At 41.0% G+C, this 25,570-nt stretch overlaps 1 pseudogene; it reads left to right on the forward strand.

Annotated features, from left to right (window-relative positions):
* Positions 1-72: 72 nt before the first annotated feature.
* LOC102981312 (protein disulfide-isomerase A3-like) lies at positions 73-24,945 on the forward strand (annotated as a pseudogene).
* The last annotated feature ends 625 nt before the right edge of the window (positions 24,946-25,570 follow it).

Here is a 25,570-nt window from a genome sequence, read left to right on the forward strand (position 1 = left end):
GCAAAGACTTGATGGGAGTGAGGCAGGGGGTGATATCTGGAGGAAGACTATTTCTGACAGAAGGAACAGAAGATGCAAAGGCCCCACGATGGAGGCATGCCTGGCCTGTTTGAGAAACAGCAGGGGCAGCGAGAACAAGAGAGGGAGCAGGGGGAGACAGTCAGCGAGATAAGCCAAATCCTGAAGGTCTCCGTAGGCCACGTGACCTGGCCGTAGGTGCAAAACCACTGCAGGGTTTGACATCTTGCAAGTTCAAAGGATCACAAGAGATTCTAAGGAGGCAAGGGCAGAAACTTTAGAAGGCTACTGGAATAATGCTGATGAAAGATGACGTGGCTTGTACCAGCATGTGGAGGTGAAGGTAAGAAGTGGTCAGATTCTGAATATATAACGAGGGAGACTTGATAGGCCATGGGAGAAGAAGAAAGGATTGACGCTGGGGCTGAACAACCAAAAGGATAGAAGTCACCAACATATGCTGCTCAACAGCGTAGGCAAGTATACTTCATCCACTGAAAAAGATTCCAGTTCAGAATGGATACCATAAAACTAAGTTTGGTGCCTGAAAGCCTACGGATTCAGTGAGTTGGAAAACTCTGTCACAGGATCCCTAGTCCCCCAAAGATATTGACTAGAAGAGACACTGTTGTCTTTCAAAATCAGGCCCTCCCTTCTACTGGGTCTTTCTAATTTCTGTTACATTGCAATACCAATGGTGGAATTAAAATTCAATTTCTTAATGTGTAATAATACTAACACATAGCAGTTGACAAAGCTATTTGGTCCACACAGTACAGAGGAATCTGGAATCACGTTGTTCAGAGGAAATTAGGTATCATCTGGTGGTTCTCTAATCCTCTCTCCACACCCCAGTGCTGCCCATGTGGTCTTAAGCATTCATGAGTGGAAAAGTTGTGACCTCTTGAGAAGAACAAAATTCAACTTACATGGACCCTTTCTAAATAGGAATCATATCTTATCCACCTTTGGATTTCCAGGGCCTAACACGGGGCCTGACATGTAGGATGCACTCAATAATTATTTCTGGGTGAAATATTTAATCTGGGTTTGGGGGTAGGAGGGCCAGACGTCTATCTGAACCAATGAAAAATCTGAATTAAGATAGTTTGTTTTCCTAAGATACACATATTCAGGAATGTTGACTTAATCAAGTTGTACCTAACAGAGGTCCTCAGGGAGCAGCCTTTAATGAAAAGATAAGAGTGACTTATAATTAGTATATCAATCATTTGCATGTGAATACATGCTTGGAAGCAATTTATTCTCTTGACTAGCTTAAATATTCCATTGCAAGTGTGTTTACCTGATTAATTTGCTTAGCAAACATTACCTTCTAGTCAGTACAAAGCTAACGTTCAGCCCACACTCCTGTCCTGATATGCAGAAATTCTGAATCCTGAATTTACTTGTGCATTTTTGACAAGCTGCTGAACTTCCCAGGGCCATAGGGCACTTGAGAGAGAGGAGGAGGGGGAGAGAGAGAGAGGTTTCTTTTTGAACACAAGGATTTAAATCATACAGTCACTTCCATACTTTTTTGATTCTGATGTTTGATTCTATGATAGTAATTAATGGAGTCTAGTTTAATGAAGCTTTATAGTGTTGGGTCAAGTTCTCCCCATATTCAAGCTTCTTGGCTAATCAATGAGTCTTTAAAATGGAAAAAGCAATAACTCTTCCTGGAGACTGAGATCCTATAGAGGTGTGATTTCTCTGATATATTGAAAACATCAGTGGTGGCCTTGTGTTAGGTTTTGGAGACACTCACTAAAGAAAATGGGATCATCCCACCATGTTTTACTTTGTTATGCATGAGCTGAGCAGTCAGTCTCTGCTTCTACCCACTTCAGTAGAAGTAGATGGCTTTTGACGGAGTCAGATTGCCTGCGTTGGAACCTGGGGTCTGCCATGTGCTTGCTGTGTGACCTTAGTTACTTAACCTCCCAAAAGCTCCATTTCCTCATCTATACAATGGGGACAATGAGACATCTGCTACACAGCGCTCTTGTTGGGGTGGGATTAGTTAAGATAATTATGACCTGCTCACGGGCGTCAGCTATGATTACTGCTTGTCCAGGGCTGCTGCGGTACATCTGGGAGAACCCTGCCAGTTCCCTTTCAGGTCTGCATTGCAGTAAACTGTCCAGAACACACACTCATCTATCAAAGGAAAACAAATTATTACAGGGAGATATTAGCGATTCTATTCTTAAAACTATTGGGCAAAACCACACTTCACCATAATCCTCAGAACCCTCCTTAAAATACCTGCAATCTGGTGTGTTATTGCGGCAGCCCACAGCCGGAAGGCGGGCAGTACCTATTAAAAGTTGTTTGGAAATTAGAACTCAGAGAACAGCTGGGTACCTTTGTTACCGGCAGGCTGCTGACTCAAAATGATGGGGGGAAAAAAAAAAAAAAAAAACCAACCAGCTCTTGGCCTTGGAAAACAGATTGCTCTGCTGTTCTGTCATGAAGTAGGTGTACAGGCATTCACAATTCCACACAGGGCCTAATCCAATTTTGGAGGGGAAAAACCAACATCAACAACACGATAAAACCCAGGGCCAGGTGCAGGCTGTTTCCTCTTGCTTCTCTGAGGAGGCATTTGTTGCTTTATTTCTATTACAAAAGTCCACACACTTCCCTCACTCTCTGCCCAGCCCCACTTCAGCCTCCAGGATGGCAGGAATGCTGACCCGCCAGGGAAGAAGAGGAAGCTGCTACCCTGTTGACAATTAAATGTGATTCACATAACTAAGTGCTCACACCTCATGATTCTAGGCACTCGACTCTGTGTGTGTGGATCCCGTTATAACTCAGGGGCAGGTCACAGAAATATCTTCCATCTCTCAGTGCCTTCAGGCACTCTCATTGGGTCTTTTTTTTCTTTAATACATTTATTTATTTTATTTATTTTTGGCTGCGTTGGGTCTTCGTTGCTGCGTACAGGCTTTCTCTAGTTGTGGCGAGCGGGGGCTACTCTTCATTGTGGTGCGCGGGCTTCTCATCGCGGTGGCTTCCCTTGTAGAGCGCGGGCTCTAGGCGCACGGGCTTCAGTAGTTGTGGCACATGAGCTCAGTAGCTGTGGCACGCGGGCTCTAGAGCGCAGGCTCAGTAGTTGTGGTGCACGAGCTTAGTTGCTCCGCAGCATGTGGGATCTTCCCGGACCAGGGATTGAACCTGTGTCCCCTGCATTGGCAGGCAGATTCTTAACCACTGCACCACCAGGGAAGTCCTCACTGGGTCTTAAAGTAGCTCACCAAGGCAGGCAGAATGGAGTTTCTTAACCTCTTTTACAGGTGAAGATGCCGAGACCCAGAGTGGTCAAGCAGCCCACCCAAGGCCACAGAACTAGTGGGTGACAGACCTTGAATCTGGGGAAAAGAACCTGTAACTCACTACTGAATATACATTGACATAGGGAGATCCTGCCAGAAACACGCTCCTACAACGTCATGACGAACAGACACTGTGCCATCTGAACGTTCTACTTTGGTTAAGTCATCTAGTCTTCAGTGCCAGTGACGTGAGGGTAACAGTGTGCGGCAAAAAAAGGGTACAATTTTAAAATGAAGTCTTTCACCAAGCTTCATCTTCTCTTGTGTAAGAAAGAGATTTGAGCCTGAACGTTTCAGGAGAAAGCACTCTTGCTATCCTCATCTTTTCTCTGATTATCTGTCCAAATGAAATTCCTGCAGCTCTCCAATGAGATGAGCAATGTGCTTGAAAACATGGCATCAACAGAAGCCAGGACTACTGCAACCGATAACACAAAGCCTGTCCCCTTCGGCATTTGCTTCCTTAATCCCTTTAGTTACTTATGTGACCTCAGTTGTGTATGTGAAGATAGATGTGTCTTCACTCCCTTTGTACATGTCCACTGGGCCCAGCCCAGTGTGTGACACTAAATAGCTATTTATTCATTCTTTAAACAAAATGCTCATTGCAGAGTTTTGGAGACACTGGCAATTTTAGGAGAAGGATCTTGTATTAGGAGTCATCCAAGGCTCTTGCCCATCTGCACTGGCTCACTGCTCTGCCATGCTTCTGTTAATGGTAGGCAGAAGTATAGCAGTAGGGGTGTAAGTTGCCATGTTATAATTTTAAAAGGCTCCCAGAAAGTAAATACATCAAGATATCAATTCAGTAATTTCATCATGTAAGCAGCCCTTTGCAGGAAACTGCCCTCAGCAGGAAGCCCCTTTTCTTGTCACTTTAGCAAAGCTATGATGTAACTGTTAAACTGAGCACCCACATGCTCTACTTATCTCCAGCCCAAGCACGCCTTTCAGATCTTGTAATCATACAATACCTTGCCTAACCTGTCGTTTTCCTCCATAGATCAAAGAAGTAGAAATGAAGAATAAGTAATTAACAGATGACCAGATCTCTTCCCTAGCTTCCCCTTCAGTAATCTCACGAAAAAACTGTGTGGCCAAACTGTATGAACATGATGACATCTAGAGGACGATCACAATGAGTGGATGAGCCTGCCCACAGTGGGGGGAGGGTGACAAGTCTGACACCCCCCCATCTCAATGATTAACTGAGATTACTTCCCTTCTTCCCTTTAAAACTTTCATGGCCCAGCAGACTCTTCGGAACTGGTTTTTGGTGGGACACTGAGTCTACCATCTCCCCAAATTGCCAGCATTCTGATTAAAGGCACCTTTCTCTTCTACCAACATTTGTCTCTCTCTCTCTCTCTCTCTCTCTCTCTCTCGTATTGATTTTTTGAGCGGCGAGCAGCCGGACCCGATTCAGTAACAATCATGGACTGATTTTTTTTTCTCCTAGTTTTTTAAATTTTGAGAATGAATTCCTTTCATGTTGGCAAAATCCCAACAATGACCTGAAAAATTTTCAAGTGTTTCTATTCCACCTAGGATTAATACCGTTCTGAATGAGCTTGTTTCATCTGTGAAAATATTAAGAAGTGTTAAGAAATAACCAGGATCATCTGCTAAATCTATTAGGAAGAGGGCAGAAGACTTTTCTGAGTTCAGTTAGTTAGAGCTTGGTGTGAATTTGGCCCAAGTCGTGTGTTTAGTCTCCTTGAAGGACGTTTGTTTAGCACATGATGATTTCACACTCCCCTCCCTCTCCCCACCCCCGCCCCACTCGGTGCATCACTTGCCCCTGGGCACTTATGGATTCTATTCTTGTAAACACAACTTTAAATATCAGTTTCTCTAAAAAGGAGCAGTTCATTTTTATGAATGTCTGAAGGTCTTCCTTCTACGAGATCCTTGGCGAGGTTTCATTTGCTCTGGAGGTCTTGGGCCCTCCCCATAGTTTAGCAGCCTCTTCCTAAGTGAATCCGCTTCATTTCCCCTGTTGCTCTACCTTCAACCTGGGAGGTGTTTGTTTCCTGGGGCCAGGGCTTGCCAGGGCCGTTCAGCTGCCTGCACACCAGCTGCTACTCCACTCCCCGGTGTGCATTTGTAACAACACAGCTCCTTTGCCGGTTGTTGAATAGGGATAGGGGCAGCTGTGAAAGGGAGAAGAAGGCTGATTATTCATTTTCTTTCCTTTGGAAATTCTGCTTTGGGATCCTGTTCCTACTTAGAATGTTTCCCCAGCAGCCCATTCCATTTAGCTCTCTTGCTAGGGAGCATTTTCTGTCAATTTTCTGAAATGTATATATTCCAGGCAGTTCGTTGGAGGTTTTCCAGAGATCCTTGTTAGCAAAGCTCAGCCTGGTCTTACTTTGTATTCCAGAAGCCTAGAATTTTAGCAACTCACAATGAACTCAAGTGTCCTTATGTGTCATACTCGAAGGATAGGGCCTTGCGAATCAGCCTAGAAAACAATGATAGTATCTCTTGGCCATAGAACAAACAGAGAATTCAACCCATCTCCTTGGCTTGGAGACCAAGGATTTATCTCCTGGAACAAGTTCTCAGGGAGGATAGCCAGTGACCTGACATTTTTCTCATATGAGTTCAAAAACAATATTGAAGCTAATAATTGCTATCTTCTCTTCTTCAGAACTCATTTTTTTCCCCCTCTGACTTGTTTTGGCTCCAGTCTTTAAAAGCAGAGCCAAACTACCGTTTCAGGTGGATGAGCTGCAGATTAAGGGTGCAGGGTGACTGTGGCTAGCTGTGAGCCCTGGAGTCCCTTCCCATTCCACAGATATTGCAAACCACAGACCTAACTACATCCATGCAACTCCAGTGCCTGTTTGGATATTCAAATATTTTCTCAAGAAGCAACAATTATATATTAACTTACAGCACCTGCCCTCCGGGAAATTCAATCCTCGGGGTCTTTGGGTATAACAGCCTGAAGTTGCTTTTTTTTTTTTTTTTTTTTTTGTGGCACGCGGGCCTCTCACTGTTGTGGCCTCTCCCGTTGCGGAGCACAGGCTCCGGATGCGCAGGCTCAGCGGCCATGGCTCACGGGCCCAGCCGCTCCGCGGCATGGGGGATCTTCCCGGACCGGGGCACGAACCCGTGTCTCCTGCATCGGCAGGCGGACTCTCAACCACTGCGCCACCAGGGAAGCCCTGAAGTTGCTTTTATTTTCCTAGTTCTTGTCACCACTCTGCTACTCAGCTGATATGTGTTTTTTTCTCTGTTTTATGATTTATGCTTCAGAGGGACTTGTCTAGGCAAAGTGGATAAAGCCATAAATTTTCTTATAGGGCGTATTTTAAATATTACTTTGAATTCAGAACCTGTTTTCTCACTGTGGCTATAAATGCCTTTCTCAAAACAATTCAATAATTTCAAGGGCAGTGTCTCATTTATGAAGGCCTTTCACAGTTAATAGGACTTCCTCTGACAACTGTCATAGTGTTTCTGGTATGCTACAGTATATTATAGAATCCAGTGTTAGCAACTATGAACTAGTAGAATTTCTGTTAAATTCAACATAATTTGATAATTAACCACACATGCTATTATACATTACCCATTCACATAATTAATGAATGTTATACAGGTCTGTTTTCAGTTGAAGCATTTACTTTACATATCTTATTGACTTTCCCCTGAATAATTACATGTATTTCAGGGGCAACATTATCAGTAAAATTCTAAGACTGTGTTAGGACATAAAAATTGAAGTGACATCAATCTTTCCAATGTACAGAGCTGACACCACAGTAGGGGTATTATGTATATTGAAAATGTATGTGTTAAAGAGTTAGGAGGGTCTATATGAATATAAAAGCTTATCATTATTGGCTTCTATATATCCTCTTGCTGAATTCCTTATTATTTAAATGGAATGGAAACAGCAAAACTACATAACACGTGTATATACAATACTAATATTGACACATCAGGTATTTGATCCAATCTGGTCATTCAATATCTGTCCTTCAATTTTGAAAATTATTGTTGGAACAATGCCAAAGATAGGAATATAGTTTACTTATTTAGTAAAGTGCTTTGATTCTTAGGAAACCTCTCTGCTGAATGTCAGGAAAGAGTTAAAGAATTTAAATGAGCCCCAAAGGGATTTTCTATTGGGGAGGAAGCAATTATAAGAGAAGCCAAAGCATCTCATACTAAACAAGACTATCCTGTTTTGTAGGCAAAAAGGGAAGTTTTTGAAAGGGAAAACAGACAAAGACCATGTAGAAATGACATGCTGTTCTGAGGCAGACAATCTTCTTCCCAGCAATTAACTAATTAGTTATTCCTTTTTACGAAAGCAAAAGGATACAGAAGTGTCCCAGGTCATGGGAAAGAAGGGGAGCCATTAGAACAGGCTGGACACGTGACATCCCGGGTAGAAGTAGCTTTAGCTTGGTAGCCAGATTCTTTATAGGGGCTCCTGGTTCGCCAAACTGTGGTTGTCAGGAAAACCACAAAGATTGAAGTTATCAATCTAGCTCTAGTAGACCTATGGCTGGGGGCAGAGTTTGTAATTGATGAAGGTAATAATCCTTTGGCAAAAAAATGGTTTTCATTAGAAAAGTGTCCAAAGAAACAGTGCTGCTTTGGGAAAGCTATGAAGAAAGACAAGTGAAGTGAGAATACGTTAGCCCAAAGATTGGTGCAACCTAACCTAAACCAAGATGCCTCCTAAGTACTTAATTAGATGGAGGGAAGTGGTTCCCTTTCAGCACTGTACTGAAATAGCATGAATGGAAAAACGCAAATTGGCACATGTGTAAGATGGAAGACAAGTTAAGGGAAAGGCTCCTTAGAAACTTAGTTTAAAAAAATTCAGGAGAAGGGTGAGAAACCAGAATATTTCTAGAAAGAGGAGATGATGACTAGCTTAGTCTGGACAAGAGGTTCTAATGAAAACTTGGATCCAGAAGTTAGAAAAGTACTAATCTCTACAAATGAGGAATTGGTGTTTAAATGGGAAAGGTGTAATGCTTATTGCAAATATTTATGTCAGGGCCTCTGCACACATCTTAATATACCTGTGTGTAATTTGTTCATACTGATGCTCTGCTTATTCTAGAAAAATTCCTATTTCCAAGGTTCCAAACTCAAGCACTCCATTCAAATGGTGCTAATGCAGGAAAATGATGAGTATGGATATAACTAAATAACTGCCTGGTCATGACTGCAGTCTGCTCAGGGTATGGAGGCAACTTTGAGTTGGGGCCCTACTTACATAAACACTAGATGTGTAATAAAGAGCAGCCTTCTCTGACTTAGATCTATCTTAACAGGGCTGACAGGTCTTCATGGCTCCTGCCCACTGGTCTAGCTCCATCTCTTTCCATTTCTTGACTCAAACTTTATATTCCAGTGAGACTAAACTGCTTGCTATTTGATAACTGTGTACGCTATTTACTTTGCCTGCAATTGATTTCTTCCAATCATTTGCCTCATGGGGGCCTGTTCACCCTTCAGCAACTCAACTAATCTTTCATCTCATTTAGGAAGTCTTCCTAGAGTTCCAGGACAATATTAACTGGTCCTTGTTTTGCATGAGCTTTGTACCTTATAGGCTTAAAAAAAATTCTTGCACTTTCTTGCTACATTTTGTTTGTTATATGCTCTTTCCTTCTGTAGTCTGGGGACTCTTTGGGGTCAACAACTGTGTCTTATTCATCTTTGTGCCATGATTGCTGGCACAATGTCATAACTGTCATGGCAGGGGCTCAATGAATCACCACTGAATGAGTGAATGGATATATCAGAACCCAGGAACTCAAATATGAATCACCAAATAGGGTCACCTTCAAGTCTACCAACTTTTCATGCAATATTTGCAGAACAGCTTCTTTTTAAAATTTTACTTTTTATTGAAGAATAGTTGATTTACAATGTTGTGTTAGTTTCAGGTATACAGCAAAGTGATTCAGACACACACTCATACACACATATATATATATGGACATATATATATTCTTTTTCAGATTCTCTTCCCTTATAGGTTATTACAAAATATTGAGTAGAGTTCCCTGTGCTAAACAGTAAGTCCTTGTTGGTTATCTATTTTATATATAGTAGTGTATGTATGCTAATCCCATCCTCCTAATTTATCCCTCCACCCCCCCCCTTTCCCCTTTGGTAACCAGGACAACTTCTACTTTCTTTTTTGTACTCTGAGTTCTTTACATGAACGAACTCATTTACAGTGTTACCACAACCTCATGAGGTTAGAATTACAAATATTCTCCTTTTAAGTGAAGAAACTGAGGCATGACAAGGTCAAGTAACTTTCCCAAGATTAAAAAGAGACAGTAGTAGCTGGACTAGGGCTGAACGGGGAGGAGCTTCAGAGCTGAGCTCTTAACCACCATGCTGCTCCACCCTAATTGTGAGAGGATTGATGAGTGCAAGCTTTCCTTAGCTACTTCTGGAAAATGAGCCTGCAATTTCATTTTCTGAGATGATAAGAGGCATTTTAGCCTAAGCAACCCAACATTTATAATGAATTTAACTTGAGACCATGCCAGGACAGACATTTATCACGGTTCATTTAAGTAACTGTTCATTAAGTAGCAGGGGAAAAGGAAACCACTATGAGACCAGAAGGGGCCTCTAATGAGAAAAAGAGAGGGATGTGGGAAACCAAGAATATGAGGTATTGGGAACATATATTGTAGAAAATTGTAGAGATGTGCACATGCTCATATTCATAAGTTTAAAAGCACTGCTTATAAAATCATAATACACGTAGTAGTACAGAACCCTGCTGAGGTCACAGAAAAACACTCCAACAAACAAAATCTATTTTCAAAAAACACAGATTTTTTTAACTTGTATTTTTCAAACACTGTGAAGGATATTCACAAACCACAGCAATATATTAAAGTTCCCATTTGTTTTCTGTATTTGCTTCTCTGAGACACCATGGTGGCTTGCTTCCCAGCATTTTCCTTTAAATCTCTTCTGAATGAACTTTCTGAATTTCCCTTTCCTGTACCACTATTCTTCTTGATTCTGTGCCACGACATCCCAAAAAAGGAGACTGGCATTGAAAGAAGGCAAGGCAGGAGAAAGAGTTTAGGGCACAGCCAGAATCCTTTTAGCAGGCAAAGGGAAGAGGACTTCTATATATTAACAAGTGTTCCGCCCCTTCGCAGAATTAGAAACCGAGTGCGAGCTGCCTGCCGGTGGGGCTGTGCCGACTGGACACTCATGAAGTATAATTGTCTATAAATGTTTCTCAAAGGGATGAGGCTGTGCCCTTAATTTCAAGAAATGAGGCGAACAACAACAAATCAATAAATTTGACTACGTAATTTTAAAAGTTTTTGAAGCTCTACATAAAACATTTAAATGTAAAGACACCCTCAGATTTTCATTTAGGCAAAATGCAAGAAAAAACACATTACTGCATACACATTCTAACTAATAATAGAGGCACAATTAAAGGTGGGGAGGGGCAGGGGAAGTAAAGGAAAGTTTACCAGAGGAAATGCCTTCTAGGCTAGCTTGAAGCATAGGAGGTGTGTGTGTGCGCGTGTGTGTGCGCGCGTGTGTGTGCGCGTGTGTGCGTGTGCGTCTGTGTAAAAAGTATGAGTAGGACATAATAAAAGTGGGATCCCTTACAAATCCATTGGGTACATTTAAGTCTTTAGGGCCCTGTGCGTAAACAGCCTCACATCTGGGTGGACCAGCTCTTCACCGCAGAAGAGGAAGGGATGAGAATATCTGTGACTTCATGGCGTTTACTCTTTGAGTGAGTGAGGGCTAACTCGGTCACAGCAAATCTCAAATCCTGATGTCATTTGATCAGACACAACAATTTAGTCTTTCAATAGTCTCCTATTGAAAATTTTGGTCCCTCATAGACACAAATGCCAGTGTTCCGCTCATCTGGTGCTGGGGCCCATGAGGAGGTGTATTTCTGCTGTCTTTTTCCCAGGAAATGCCCCCCTCTGACCCACAACCTTGTGCCTTCTGCTAAAACATCAGCTCCACGGGGTCGCAGATGTGTTCCTCTTTACACATTTGCCACACTCCCCGAAAATGGGAAGTTTATGAAAACATATGCCAAGCCAGAGCCCATGCGCTCATCAGCATGAGATAAGGTGAGCGACTTTATTTTTGTCCTGGGAGATTTTTCAAAACCACTTTGCTCCATTCCTTGCATTTACAGTGTAAATCAAATGTTGAATGATTATCACTCCCCTTCCTTACAAACTACATTGTGCCTTCTTTCCTGTTATTTTTTTGGTTGATGTTAGCAAAACAGATTGCTTCATTAAAAGTTAGTTGTGGTCTTTTCAATTCCTCTCCAAAGAATTTATGCTAGTGCAGCAAAGGCAAACTACTAATAATCTGCCTTGGGGCTTCCCTGGTGGCGCAGTGGTTGAGAGTCCGCCTGTCGATGCAGGGGACACGGGTTCGTGCCCCGGTCCGGGAAGATCCCACATGCACCGCACACACACACACACAAAAATAATAATAATAATCTGCCTTGAACATTATGGCTTCTGTTTGACTGGGAAGGCTTCACAACTGACAATGAGCCCGGATATCAGAAATTGAGAAACTGCTGAATTGGAAGTCTCCCAGTAATAGCCCAGTGTAACTTCCTTTCCACCTTTTACTGGTTTAAAGACTGCTTGAAGTCTTCTTTTTCTTTCCTTTTTTTTGGGCAGGCATCTTATCACCTCATAAGACAGACCACTCTTAATTGTTAAAACACTTTTCTTTGTATTTTAAATGAAAAAAATTCTTTCTTCCTGATAGGTTCATGGCAGTTTCTTTCTCTACTATGACACAGTGGTTTATAACCCAGCTCTTGATAATAATTCTATTGTTCTAACATTTATTTAGTCCTGCCTACCTCCAATATTGCTGCTGTTGGCTACTGCCCAGTGAGTGCCCACAATTCAATAGCTGCTTTGCCTATACTGTCTCTAAACCTTAAACAACATCCCAAGAAGTTTTATTCATCCCACTGTACTGATAAAGAAAACTGAGGCTCAGAGAATCTAACCAACATTTCCTAAAACACACAGGTTAATTAGCAGAGCCAGAACTTTGAACACAGGGATGCCTGGCTCCAAAATTCATGTTGTTGTTTTTTTTTTTACCCCACCACAAAATACATGCTGCTGTTTACTTGATGTACTGCCACTATGTATCAGGCACTGAGTAGGGTGCTATAGCAATAAAGGGATGCCTACAGTACATAGTGGGCTCTTGAGAAGTTATCAGTTTGGCAGGAAAGACAGTCACATACTGACAGTATCTGTGGCAGGAAGATTTCGTCAAGCTAAGAATCTCATTTCCTCACTAGGTGGAATCATGTCACAGCATTGCTGGTTAACATTTCCTCCTTAGAACCCAAAGTCTATATACAGTGAAATACCAAAAAGTTACCACTGTGGACAGCTGAAAAAATATCCTCTCAAAAGACTATCCAAGACCTGCTGTGTCTGAATCTAAATCTATTTCTTCATACTGCACGTCACAGTCTGGTTTCTGAGAGCTTGGAGGTAGGTGAGGCCAACATAGACTCATAGCAAAGCAGCCAGAATTCTAGACTTGGGTCCAGATCAAAAACCTTCCATGAGTTCACAAGGGGTGATAGACTGGGATGGACAGATGGGTTGTTGTGTTAATGCTCAAGTTGTGCTGAATAACTAAACTGCCTGGAATTCCTCCTTATCTGTGTGCCTTGTGTCTGAAACCAACTCTGAACTGCCCTTCTTTGAGTATAAATAATAATGCTAATTGTACAGGGTGTGCTGGGTGTGTGTGTGTACATGTATGCAGTGCATGTGTGTGTGTGTGTGTGTGTGAGACAGAGAGAGTAAGAGAAATTGGCTAAAATGGAAGGTCACTTTAAGAAGATTTTTAAAATCCAACCCAAATGAGCATTCATATTTTTAAAAATCTCAATTCTTTTTTTTTTTTTAAAGTTTGACAAACTTATTGGTATTTCAGTAAAGACATTCATCTCAGTCGTTTCTCTCTCCCATCTTTTTTTTTAATTGGGGTATAGCTGTTTTACAATGTTGTGTTAGTTTCTACCTTACAGCAAGGTGGAGCTCCCTGTGCTGTACAGCAGGTTCTCATTAGTTCTCCATTTTATACATTACTGTATATATGTTAATCCCAATCTCCCAATTCATCCCATCCCCCCTTCCCCCCTTGGTGTCCACACATTTGTTCTCTACATCTGTGTCTCTATTTCTGCCTTGCAAACCGGTTCACCTGTACCATTTTTCTAGATTCCACATACATGCGTTAATATACGATATTTGTTTTTCTCTTTCTGACTTACTTCACTCTGTATGACAGTCTCTAGATCCATCCACGTCTCAACAAATGACCCAATTTTGTTCCTTTTTATGGTTGAGTAATATTCCATTGTATTTATTTACCACATCTTCTTTATCCATTCATCTGTAGATGGACATTTAGGTTGCTTCCATGACCTGGCTATTGATGCTGCAAGGAACATTGGGGTGCAGCTGTCTTTTTGAATTATGGTTTTCTCTGGGTATATGCCCAGTAGTGGGATTGCTGGGTCATATGGTAGTTCTATTTTTAGTTTTTTACAGAACCTCCATACTGTTCTCCATAGTGGCTGTATCAACTTACATTCCTACCAACAGTGCAAGAGGGTTCCCTTTTCTCCACACCCTCTCCAGCATTTATTGTTTGCAGATTTTCTGATGATGCCCATTCTAACCGGTGTGAGGTGATAACTTATTATACTTTTGATTTGCATTTCTCCAATAATTAGTGATGTTGAGCAGCTTTTCAGGTGCCTCTTGGCCATCTGTATGTCTTCTCTCCCATTCTAAGTGTTGTCTTTTCTTGTTTATGGTTTCCTTTGCTATGCAAAATCTTGTAAGTTTAATTAGGTCCCATTTGTTTATTTTTGTTTTTATTTCCATTACTCTCGTAGGTGGGTCAAAAAAGATCTTGCTGTGATTTACGTCAAAGAGTGTTTTTCCATGTTTTCCTCTAAGAATTTTATAGTGTCCGGTCTTACATTTAAGTCTTTAATCTATTTTTTTTAAAATAAATTTTATTTATTTATTTATTTATTTTTGGCTGCATTGGGTCTTCATTGCTGTGTGTGGGTTTTCTCTAGTTACGGCGAGCAGGGGCTAGTCTTCGTTGCAGTGCATGGGCCTCTCTTTGTGGTGGCTTCTCTTGTTGCAGAGCACGGGCTCTGGGCATGTGGGCTTCAGTAGTTGTGGTTGGCAGGCTCTAGAGCACAGGCTCAGTAGCTGTGGCGTTTGTTGCTCTGCAGCATGTGGGATCTTCCTGGACCAGGGCTCGAACTCGGGTGCCCTGCATTGGCAGGGGGATTCTTAACCACTGTGCCACCAGGGAAGCCCTTTAATCCATTTTGAGTATATTTTTGTGTATGGAGTCATGGAGTGTTCTAATTTCATTCTTTTACATGTAGCTGTCCAGTTTTCCCAGCACCACACTGAATCTGTAGAGTGCTACAGATAGTATAGCAGTAGTATACTACAGTCAGTAGTATAGTCATTTTGACAATATTGATTCTTCCAATTCAAGAACATGGTATATCTCTCCATTTGTTTGTGTCTTCTTTGATTTCTTTCATCAGTGTCTTACAGTTTTCTGAGTATAGGTCTTTTACCTCCTTAGGTAGGTTTATTCCTAGGTATTTTATTATTTTTATTGCAATGGTGAATGGGATTGTTTCCCAAATTTCTCTTTCTGATCTTCTATTGTTAGTGTATAGGAATGCAAGAGATTTCTGTACATTAATTTTGTATCCTGTGACTTTACCAAATTCATTGATTAGCTCTAGTAGTTTTCTGGTGGCTTCTTTTGGATTTTCTATGTACAGTGTCATGTCATCTGCAAAGAGTGACAGTAAAAATCTCAATTCTGATTTACTGGAACTTACAGTGCATCAACCAGGAAAAGAGAACCACAGAAGAAAAAGATAATTTAGACTTAACCTAATAAATTATCTTATATTTGGCAGCAATGATTTGGGCTCAGAGAATTTAGACATTTGCTCAAGGCCACACAAATAGTTAGTGACAGACTATAATTTATGAACTTTTTCTGTTCCATGGCACCTCACCCTACAACATACAAATTTGCAGTTATAATTATTGCAATATGGAAACTTTTACAACTCCCTAATGCCTGGAGTAAGGCGTGTAAGACATAAGCGTCAACCATAAGTAAAAAGAACTGACATTTTGGAACATTCTTCTAAAACCACAAACTACTTTAGCACTATCTCCTTTGCAGTAACAGAGTCAGTGAAGTACAGTAGAAAGGAAACAGGTATTACATTCAGACAGAGCTGCATTAGAAGCTTAGCCTTGTGACTTCTTAGTTGTTACGACTGTAGCTAATTTGCCAAGCTTCTCTAAATTGTTTCCTCACTGCAAAGTGGGGAGAATAAAATGTACCTACGTACATGCTTCTAAAGGTTTAATTAAGTGTGTGAATTACCCAGCTTAGTGCTGGTACAAATGTTAGAGCCTGCCTAAGACTGGTAAAAATGGTGTATACAGATAAGAAAGAATCTGCACATTTCATGTTTCCTTCTCTTCCATTTGCTTTCAGTTCAAAACTCTGAAGCATTTCCTGATAATGGCTGTTCTTCAAAGAATAAGATTAGAAAATTCACTTTATTAATACCTTTTAATCTCCACCACATTCACCACCTATAACTTGCCCCTTGGGCTCTCCTCTACAGGAATCAATGTGCTCCTTACTGAATTGTTAACTTGCATAAAACTGTCAAGGTCAATGATACGGTTTTGGGAGAAAAAGATATGAAAAAGTCACTGGTACACACTGGGAGATTGATGATGAGATTTGTCTTTGACTGTAATGGGAATCTTTTTAATGACATTTTCCTGGTTTAATGACATTTTCCTCTACATTTTGAATTTTGTAGAGATGTTAAAGAAGGTGACATAACCAAAGGCCACCATCTTTCACACTTGAATCCTGGAATTAGTTTGTACTGGGTATGAAAAGAAGCTATAAAATTCAAGGGATTTTTTCCCCCCTACACATTAAATTTCATTGTGTTCTTTATAGAAAAATTCACATCTTTAATCTATTTTTTAGTATTTTGTCTCCATTTCATAATCCCACCAGAATCTCAAGGTGATAATGTACTTGTTCATTCATATTCTGCAATGAAAAGTATCTTACATTCTTTACTGTCCCTCACTTTCTCTCCCATGTATGTTACCTTTGCGCCCTTTCCTCCTTCTTCCATTTAACAAATATTAAAGATTATGTGAATGACAATTCTGAATAATATCGAGAGGGGAAGAGAGATGAATTAAATGTTACCTCCTCTCAAGTCAGTGGGGCTGGAATTGCCAGATACCTGGCTCAGCAGCAAAGGGAGGGGTGAGGGGAGGAAACAGTGTAAACATTTCTACAGAAAGTAAGTACACTTTGGGGGTCTAATGCAACGTGACGTTAGTACATTTCATAGATCGAATAAAAACTGTGCCCGGATAGCATGCATGCTCAAACTGGGGCACCCTGCCTGGCCAAGTCCCTGGTGTTAATGAGACACTCTGCAGCACATCCTGGCTTCACCAACCAGAAAAGGAGATGTCAGTGTATTGCCCTCCGGGCATTTGAAGCTGGCACTTATTTTCAAATTTCCTTCCTGCCTGGCAGAGGAAACACTTTCTCAGACACATGATAACACTGCAGCATAGAGTGGGATAACGAGGCTCTGGCAGGGACTATTTCAGAGAACTGTTGTGCTCACCAGCTGCATTGACTGTGTGCCCTCCACACACACACACACACACACACACACACACACACACACACACACCACTCAAGAGCATTGATGACCTCTTTTTACCCCACAATAAAGAAGAAGTTTCATCTGACATGGCTCACCCAAGAGAAATTTGTCAAGTGATACATAGTATGTAAGAGGAATGTGGTTGAGGGTAGGGGGTAGGGGGATTGGAGACTGGAACCAAAATCATACAAATGCATATTTGCTTAATACTATTAGAAAATGAACTCTTCCTTGCTCAAAACTCAGAAAGCGTAGGGAATCCTATTCCATTTTAAAAAACGTTTCTTTATGAAAAGTTTCAAACATATACAAAAGAACGGGAAAACAAACCCCCAAGTACCCATCACCTAGCTTCAACAATGATCAAATTACGGCCAATTTCGTTCCCTCTATCCTCCCCACCTCCACCCAATCCTCTACAATTGATTCTATTTGTTGTCGTTACATTGTGTTTGTATCAGGATTCACCTAAGGTTATTACATTGCAATTGGTTGTTGATACATATTTTAGTTTTCTTTTAATCTATATGTTTTCCCCATCTGGTTTGAAGTAGCCTTTGAATTCTAAACTCCAGATCCTTGTACTAGGAGGTGCAAATCTGCCTTTAAAACAACCTGTGGCAACTTAAATGTCTAAATATGGAGGAATGGTTAAATAAACAGTGGTGTATGCATTTGGTTAACTATTGTGCACAATGGGGTTGAAAGAATGCCCTCTCTGTGAAACCTAGGGCAAGGTTTATTTTTGAGCCTCAATGTATCTATTTGTAAAATGAGAATAAAGGATTAAATAAATTAAACCCAAGGATTAAATCAAGTACATACATCTCCAACCACAGTGCTCATTACATAACACCAGAGCATACAGGGGTGTTTGGACATCATTTTAATATACATAATACTTATAAATTTTTAATGGACATATTTTATTTCCCCCTAAAATCATGTTAGGCTGCAGCTGAGCAATGAGGTTGGTGCCTCAGGGAAGCAGAGAATGGGACTGCCTCATACATCATGGCATCATGGGTCAGCCTTAAGTCTCACAACAGACTTTCCTAAGAACAATGACAATCTGAAAGCCAGGTTTGTGGAGCGACAGCAAGGGTTTCTAAATTTTAAAGTTCCCTTTCCTTCATATCAAGAGTTTGGCCTTACCAAAGTGTTCTCTGTTTGGTTTGGTTTCATTTTTTTAAGTGTACAAAAAACACAAAATAGTATGGTATGGTAGTTCTAACCAGACAGGAAGAGGAAAGAACTGTTCTATCTGTGCTGACACAGGGGAGAGTCCAAACAAGAAGGGAGAAGAATTTGGGGAAGAAGGAGGGAAGCTCATGTGTCTTGACTTCTCTGAGGCAGGTATTTTAAGGGTGGGGAGACTCTTCCATAAGTTGATAAAGAAAGTTGAAAGTATCTGTTGCCTTTTCTCCATTTGAAAGAATCTCACCTCAACTAAGGACGGCACCCCAAGTAATGCAGGAGAGACGGTGTAAAACTGACTGATGAATATGGCTAGATAGATGACCTTAAAACAGTTCTGACTCCCTCCGAATACTGCATGTGCATCCCTTCTGGGGGCCCCAATGTCTCAACTGGCTCAGGAGAGTGAATGTGGGGTTTCTGAGAAGGCCAGTGAACCAGCAGAAACCAGGCACTGGAATAAATGGAAACACCTGAGACCTCTTCCCTCATCACCACGGTCTCACATAAGCCACTAACCTACCCACTCCACCCCACCCCCTAAAATCCCCACCCAGATGCCATCTTGTAAAGAAGACGAGGGACAGAAATCTGCAACACTGAGCATTTTTCTGCAATAAACTCAATTGAACTTACTATTTCACAGATACAGACTGTTTAGCTGGAAAAGGCTAAGCTATCATTAATTGCCAACTTTTCCAATTGCCTACTAGGTTGATGAGAAAGATCAAGTTAGCTCCAGAAATTTAAAACTCTGTATTCTCTCTGCACATGCGAGTGTATCATGTAATCTGATGCCCCAACCTACAATGAAAAAGGGAAAAAAGCAGAACGCAAAGTATGATTATAACCATGTAAAATGAAGCTTTAGAAAACGGGAGAAAAGATCGAGAGTCATTACAAATGTAATCTGTATAAATGTAAATTTGTCCAAATTACAAAATGTAAATAGTGGTTGTATTTGGTTTGGGCAGCCTTGGGGTCTAGTCTTCTCTGTTTTATTTAATCACAATACTTAGATTTTGTATGAAAAACATATTTTGACACTTGGAGAACTTATTACCTTAAATACATTATATTTAATAAGCAATGACTGAGCACTAACGTTTCACAGGCATTGCACTAATCACCATGGAAAATACAGAGATGGATGAGATATGCTCCCAGTGTGAAAGGAATTCACAGCACGGTGGAAGAAACAGATGGATAAGTGGCAAAGGGAATTCAACATCTACTGTTTCCCAGCTATAAGAAATATAGCTCTTCCCATCTACTCCAAACCACCTCCAGAGGAATTCAATTCAGTCTGATGATGAAAACAAAAGCATGAAACTAGTAATGATAATTTGCATTTACATATCTATGCTTGGAAAAAAAATACACATGTAATGAGGGTATGCCATGCCTTTACTAGCGGATACAGCTTGCTGTGCACGGATTAGAGACCTCCAACCATTTACTGGGACACCTTGAAGTTTAGCTGCAACACTGTTTCACGGTTGACATGATGAAGCCATCTATTGGATGAAACCACTTTATAACGAGGTCCCTTTGTTATTTCAACAATGAACTTCCCTTAGATGTAGTACACGATTAGTATCACATTGACTGATACAAAAGTGTACTGCATGACAAATAGTAAGAAGAGTTAAACTTCAGAGTTTTAAGAAACATTAGACTTTATCTAGGTTAGTAGTTGTCATATTTTAGCATGCATCAGGGACCACCTGGATGGCTAGTTAAAACACAGACTGCTGCCTCATCTTAGTTTCTGATTCGTTAGTCTGGGGTGGGGTCCTCTAATTTGCATTTCTAACAACTGTGGTTTCGGCTGATTCTACAGTTGTTGGACTTGCACTTTAAAAACCATTAATCTACATCAACTTCTTTTGCAATTTAGGAATCACTTTTCTGTAACCTTTGGTCTCTGCTCAAATAATTCAATGAATGAGGCACTCACTAAATTGCAAGGAAGCCAGTTTCCCTGTTGGACAGGCTAATTCTATAAGAATTTACTGGAGTCAAAATATGTTTCCTTGAGGCTTCCCTGGTGGCGCAGTGGTTGCGCGTCCGCCTGCCGATGCAGGGGAACCGGGTTCGCGCCCCGGTCTGGGAGGATCCCACATGCCGCGGAGCGGCTGGGCCTGTGAGCCATGGCCGCTGAGCCTGCGCTTCCGGAGCCTGTGCTCCGCAACGGGAGAGGCCGCAGCAGAGGGAGGCCCGCGCACCACAAAAAAAAAAAAAAATATGTTTCCTTGAAACCTTTGTTCACCACATGTCTATTCCTTTCCGCTCTAAACAACTCTTCAGATGTCTTCTCTTAACCAAGCTGAAAGTTCCCATCCTTCAACCATTTATTCTACATAATTCCTCTTTATCTACCACGTTATCATCCCCTGCTGAAACTCCCAGTTATAAAGACCACTCTCAAAACAGGGGGCTGAGAACACAGCATTCTAGATACTGATCCACTGGTACTATCCCCTTCCATAAGCTGACGTCATATATCCATTAACAAAGAACTGGGTTTTATTACTTTGTTTAGTGCAATCATGCCGCTTTAGTAGTTGATACTCCATAGAAGGTCTGAACTCTTTCATATTCTGAACAGACGCTGACCTTTCTCTTCTTATCCACTTGAAATAAGAATTTTGCTTTTATTCTGGCTAAATGTCATTATCTTATTAGCTCATAATTCCAGTTTACCAAGTATAGGATGGTGGTTAAGAACAAGGCCTTTGAAGTCAGACAGTCCTGGGTGCAAATCATAGCTCTACCATTTAACAGCCATGTGGCCATGGACAAATTAGGTGACCAGCATAAACCTCGGCTTCCTCACAGGCATTATGCTGATAACAGTAGCTACCTTACAGAGGTATTTCATGAGATAATATATACAAAGTGCTTAGCATAGTGTCTGGTGCATATTACGTGCTTAGTAATAGTTAGCCATTATTATTTTGTTAAAAGCAATCTAAAACACTAAGGTTTATGCTGTACAAAGTAAGAGCAAAAGTCTTTTACAGGAACCTACAAACCCTTATTAGAAGTTTTCAAAAAATTAAAATAAATAGGCAGGCATAGTTTTTGCCTCAGTGAGACTGGAAATCATAAATCTATATGTTCACTCCAAGGATATTTACAGACTTAGCCCAATTTCAATCAAAATGGCAACACGGGGCTTCCCTGGTGGCGCAGTGGTTAAGAATCCCCCTGACAATTCAGGGGACACGGGTTCGAGCCCTGGGCTGGGAAGATCCCACATGCCGCGGAGCAACTAAGCCCGTGCAGCACAACTACTGTGCCTGTGCCCTAGAGCCTGAGAGCCACAGCTACTGAAGCCTGTGTGCCACAACTACTGAAGTCCGTGCGCCTAGAGCCTGTGCTCCGCAACAAGAGAAGCCACCGCAATGAGAAGCTCACGCACCACAACGAACAGTAGCCCTCGCTCGCTGCAACGAAGACCCAATGCAGCCAAAAATAAATAAAATAAATAAATTTTTAAAATGGCAATATGATTTTTTAAATTGCAACAAAATTTGCATGAAAAATATGAGAAAAGGCAAAACTCTGATAGACAATCCAAGCAGGAGAAAAGAGAAAGAAATCTAGCCATATCAGACATTAAACTTATACAAAAGTATTAGAACCTAAAACTGTGGTATTCACATAAACACAGAAAGGCACACCAACAGGAAAAGGTGGAAACATTAGAAATAAACCCAAGACATATGTGGAAAGCTAAGTCAGTTTTCCCAAATAGAGGGACAAAGAAGGCTTATTTAACAAATTGCATTAAGATAAAATAGGACAATTTAGAAAACCAAAGTGTTAAGAGCTACACCTTACACAATACAAGAAACCACTGAGGAAACACAGAGGGATGTGTTGCCACTACTGAATATACAGAAACTGAAAGCCTCTGTAAGTGAAAGTGTTGTAAGTTAAATTTTGTCCTATAAAAATGGGCGGGGAAGATCCCACATGCCGCGGAGCAACTAAGCCCGTGCAGCACAACTACTGTGCCTGTGCCCTACAGCCTGAGAGCCACAGCTACTGAAGCCTGTGTGCCACAACTACTGAAGCCCGTGCGCCTAGAGCCTGTGCTCCGCAACAAGAGAAGCCACCGCAATGAGAAGCTCACGCACCACAACGAACAGTAGCCCTCGCTCGCTGCAACGAAGACCCAATGCAGCCAAAAATAAATAAAATAAATAAATTTTTAAAATGGCAATATGATTTTTTAAATTGCAACAAAATTTGCATGAAAAATATGAGAAAAGGCAAAACTCTGATAGACAATCCAAGCAGGAGAAAAGAGAAAGAAATCTAGCCATATCAGACATTAAACTTATACAAAAGTATTAGAACCTAAAACTGTGGTATTCACATAAACACAGAAAGGCACACCAACAGGAAAAGGTGGAAACATTAGAAATAAACCCAAGACATATGTGGAAAGCTAAGTCAGTTTTCCCAAATAGAGGGACAAAGAAGGCTTATTTAACAAATTGCATTAAGATAAAATAGGACAATTTAGAAAACCAAAGTGTTAAGAGCTACACCTTACACAATACAAGAAACCACTGAGGAAACACAGAGGGATGTGTTGCCACTACTGAATATACAGAAACTGAAAGCCTCTGTAAGTGAAAGTGTTGTAAGTTAAATTTTGTCCTATAAAAACAACGGATTCAGAAAAATATTTGTACTGAAAATGTCAGGTAAATGAACATTTGTAATATATGAAGAGTTCATTCAAATTCAGAAGGAAAACCTCAAAACCCAAAAATCGAATAAGCCATGACATTAACACAAACATTACATAGAGAAATATCAGTTATAAAGAAAAACAGGGGAAAAGACCATCCTGATGGAGCCTGGAGATACCTTTAACCACCTATTTAAGTAGCTAATAAATTTTAAAAATGGTACCCACTGCTGGTTAAAGTTTAAGGAATCTGTTGTTTTCACTTATTTATAATGATCATTTCAATTGATACATTCTTTTTGGAAGGCAATATATTAAGAATAATAAAGATGGATATACTCTGATCCAAATTTTAGACGCCAGAATTTCTCCTAATGGCATAATTCAACAGAAACAAAAACCTATGCACAGAATAGCTATCTATGATTCCAAAAGACTGAAAAAAAAAGCATAAACGTCCAAGATTACAGGAATAGATAATAAAATCAATCAGCAAAATATTATATGGTAATTAAAATAATTATGAAGACTATATAGACATGTTTAAAACACCATCATTAATGAAAATAGCTCATGCATGCATTTTTCTTTTTGCATTTTACATGCCCACAGGATGTATTTTATCCTGAGTGTAACAAAGTAAATGCGGCGGTCTGTAAAATGAAAAAAGGACTGACAGTATTAGAGGAGAATTATTTTAATTTTAAATCATTATTTATTTAAGCACTATTCTTGAAAAGCTTTACATTCTGTTTCAGGTGCTATGATGGGCCTAGGACTGCTGATAGAATTGTCAGCCACCTGAAGAAGCAGGCTGGACCAGCTTCAGTTCCTCTCAGGACTGAGGAAGAATGTGAAAAGTTCCTTAGTGATAAAGATGCTTCTGTAGTGGGTTTTTTCAAAGATTTATTCGGTGAAGCTCACTCTGAGTTTCAAAAAGCAGCCAGCAACTTGAGAGATAACTACCGATTTGCACACACCAACGTTGAGTCTCTGGTGAACAAGTATGATGATGATGGAGAAGGTATCACCTTGTTTTGTCCTTCACATCTGATGAACAAGTTTGAGGACAAGACTGTGGCATATATAGAACAGAAAAGGACCAGTGGAAAGATTAAAAAAATTTATTCAGGAAAATATTTTTGGTATCTGCCCTCACATGACAGAAGACAATAAAGAGTTGATACAGGGTAAGGACTGACTTACAGCTTCCTATGACGTGGACTATGAAAAGAATGCTAAATGTTCCAACCACTGGAGAAACAGAGTGATGATGGTGGCAAAGAAATTCCTGGATGCTGGGAAGAAACTCAACTTTGCTGTAGCTAGCTGCAAAATCTTGAGCCATGAACTTTCTGATTTTGGCTTGGAAAGCGCTACTGGAGAGATTGCTGTTGTTGCTATCAGAACTGCAAAAGGAGAGAAGTTTGTCATGCAGGAGGAGTTGTCGCGTGATGGCAAGCCTCTTGAGATATTCCTGCAGGATTACTTTGATGGCAACCTGAAGAGATACCTGAAGTCTGAGCCTATCCCAGAGAGCACTGATGGGCCCGCAAAGGTAGTGGTAGCAAAGAATTTTGATGAACTAGTGAAGGATGAAAATAAAGATGTGCTGATTGAATTTTATGCTCCTTGGTGTGGTCACTGTAAGAATCTGGAGCCTAAGTATAAAGAACTGGGAGAGAAGCTCAAAAAAGACCCAGATATTATCATAGCCAAGATGGATGCCACAGCCAATGATGTGCCTTCACCATATGAAGTTAGAGGTTTTCCTACCATCTGCTTCTCTCCAGCCAACAAGAAGCTAACTCCAAAGAAATATGAAGGTGGCCATGAATTAAATAATTTTATTAGCTATCTAAAGTGAGAGGCCACAACACCTCCCCCATCCCGCCCCCATAATTCAAGAAGAAAAACCCAAGAAGAAGGCAGCACAGGAGGATCTTCAAAGCAGCAGCCAAATATACCACTTTGTAAAAGGACTCTTCCAGGGACTTCCCTGGTGGTCCAGCGGTAGAGAATCCACCTTCCAATGCAGGTGACGTGGGTTCGATTCCTGGCCAGGGAACTAAGGTTCCACATGCCGCGGAGCAACCAAGTCCACGTGCCACAACTACTGAGCTCGCATGCCTCAACTAGAGCCCACGTGCGGCAAACGGAAAGAGGCCACGCGCTCTGGAACCCACGGGCCCCAACTACAGAGCCCACGTGCCCTGGAGCCCACGTGTCACAACTAGAGACGTGAAAACCCGTGTAGCCACAACTAGAGAGAAGCCCTCGCACTACAATGAAGAGCCCGCGCGCCGCAACAGAAGATACCGCGTGCCCCACTAAGACCCGATGCAGCCAAAACTAAATAAATAAATAAATTAAAAAAAAATAAAAGGGGACTCTTCCACCAGAGATGGGAAAAGCACTGGGGAGGACTGGGACCCATATGGGATTATTACCTCTCAGGGC

Source organism: Physeter macrocephalus, chromosome 9 (genome assembly GCF_002837175.3).
Source record: "Physeter macrocephalus isolate SW-GA chromosome 9, ASM283717v5, whole genome shotgun sequence".
Lineage (NCBI taxonomy): Eukaryota > Metazoa > Chordata > Mammalia > Artiodactyla > Physeteridae > Physeter > Physeter macrocephalus.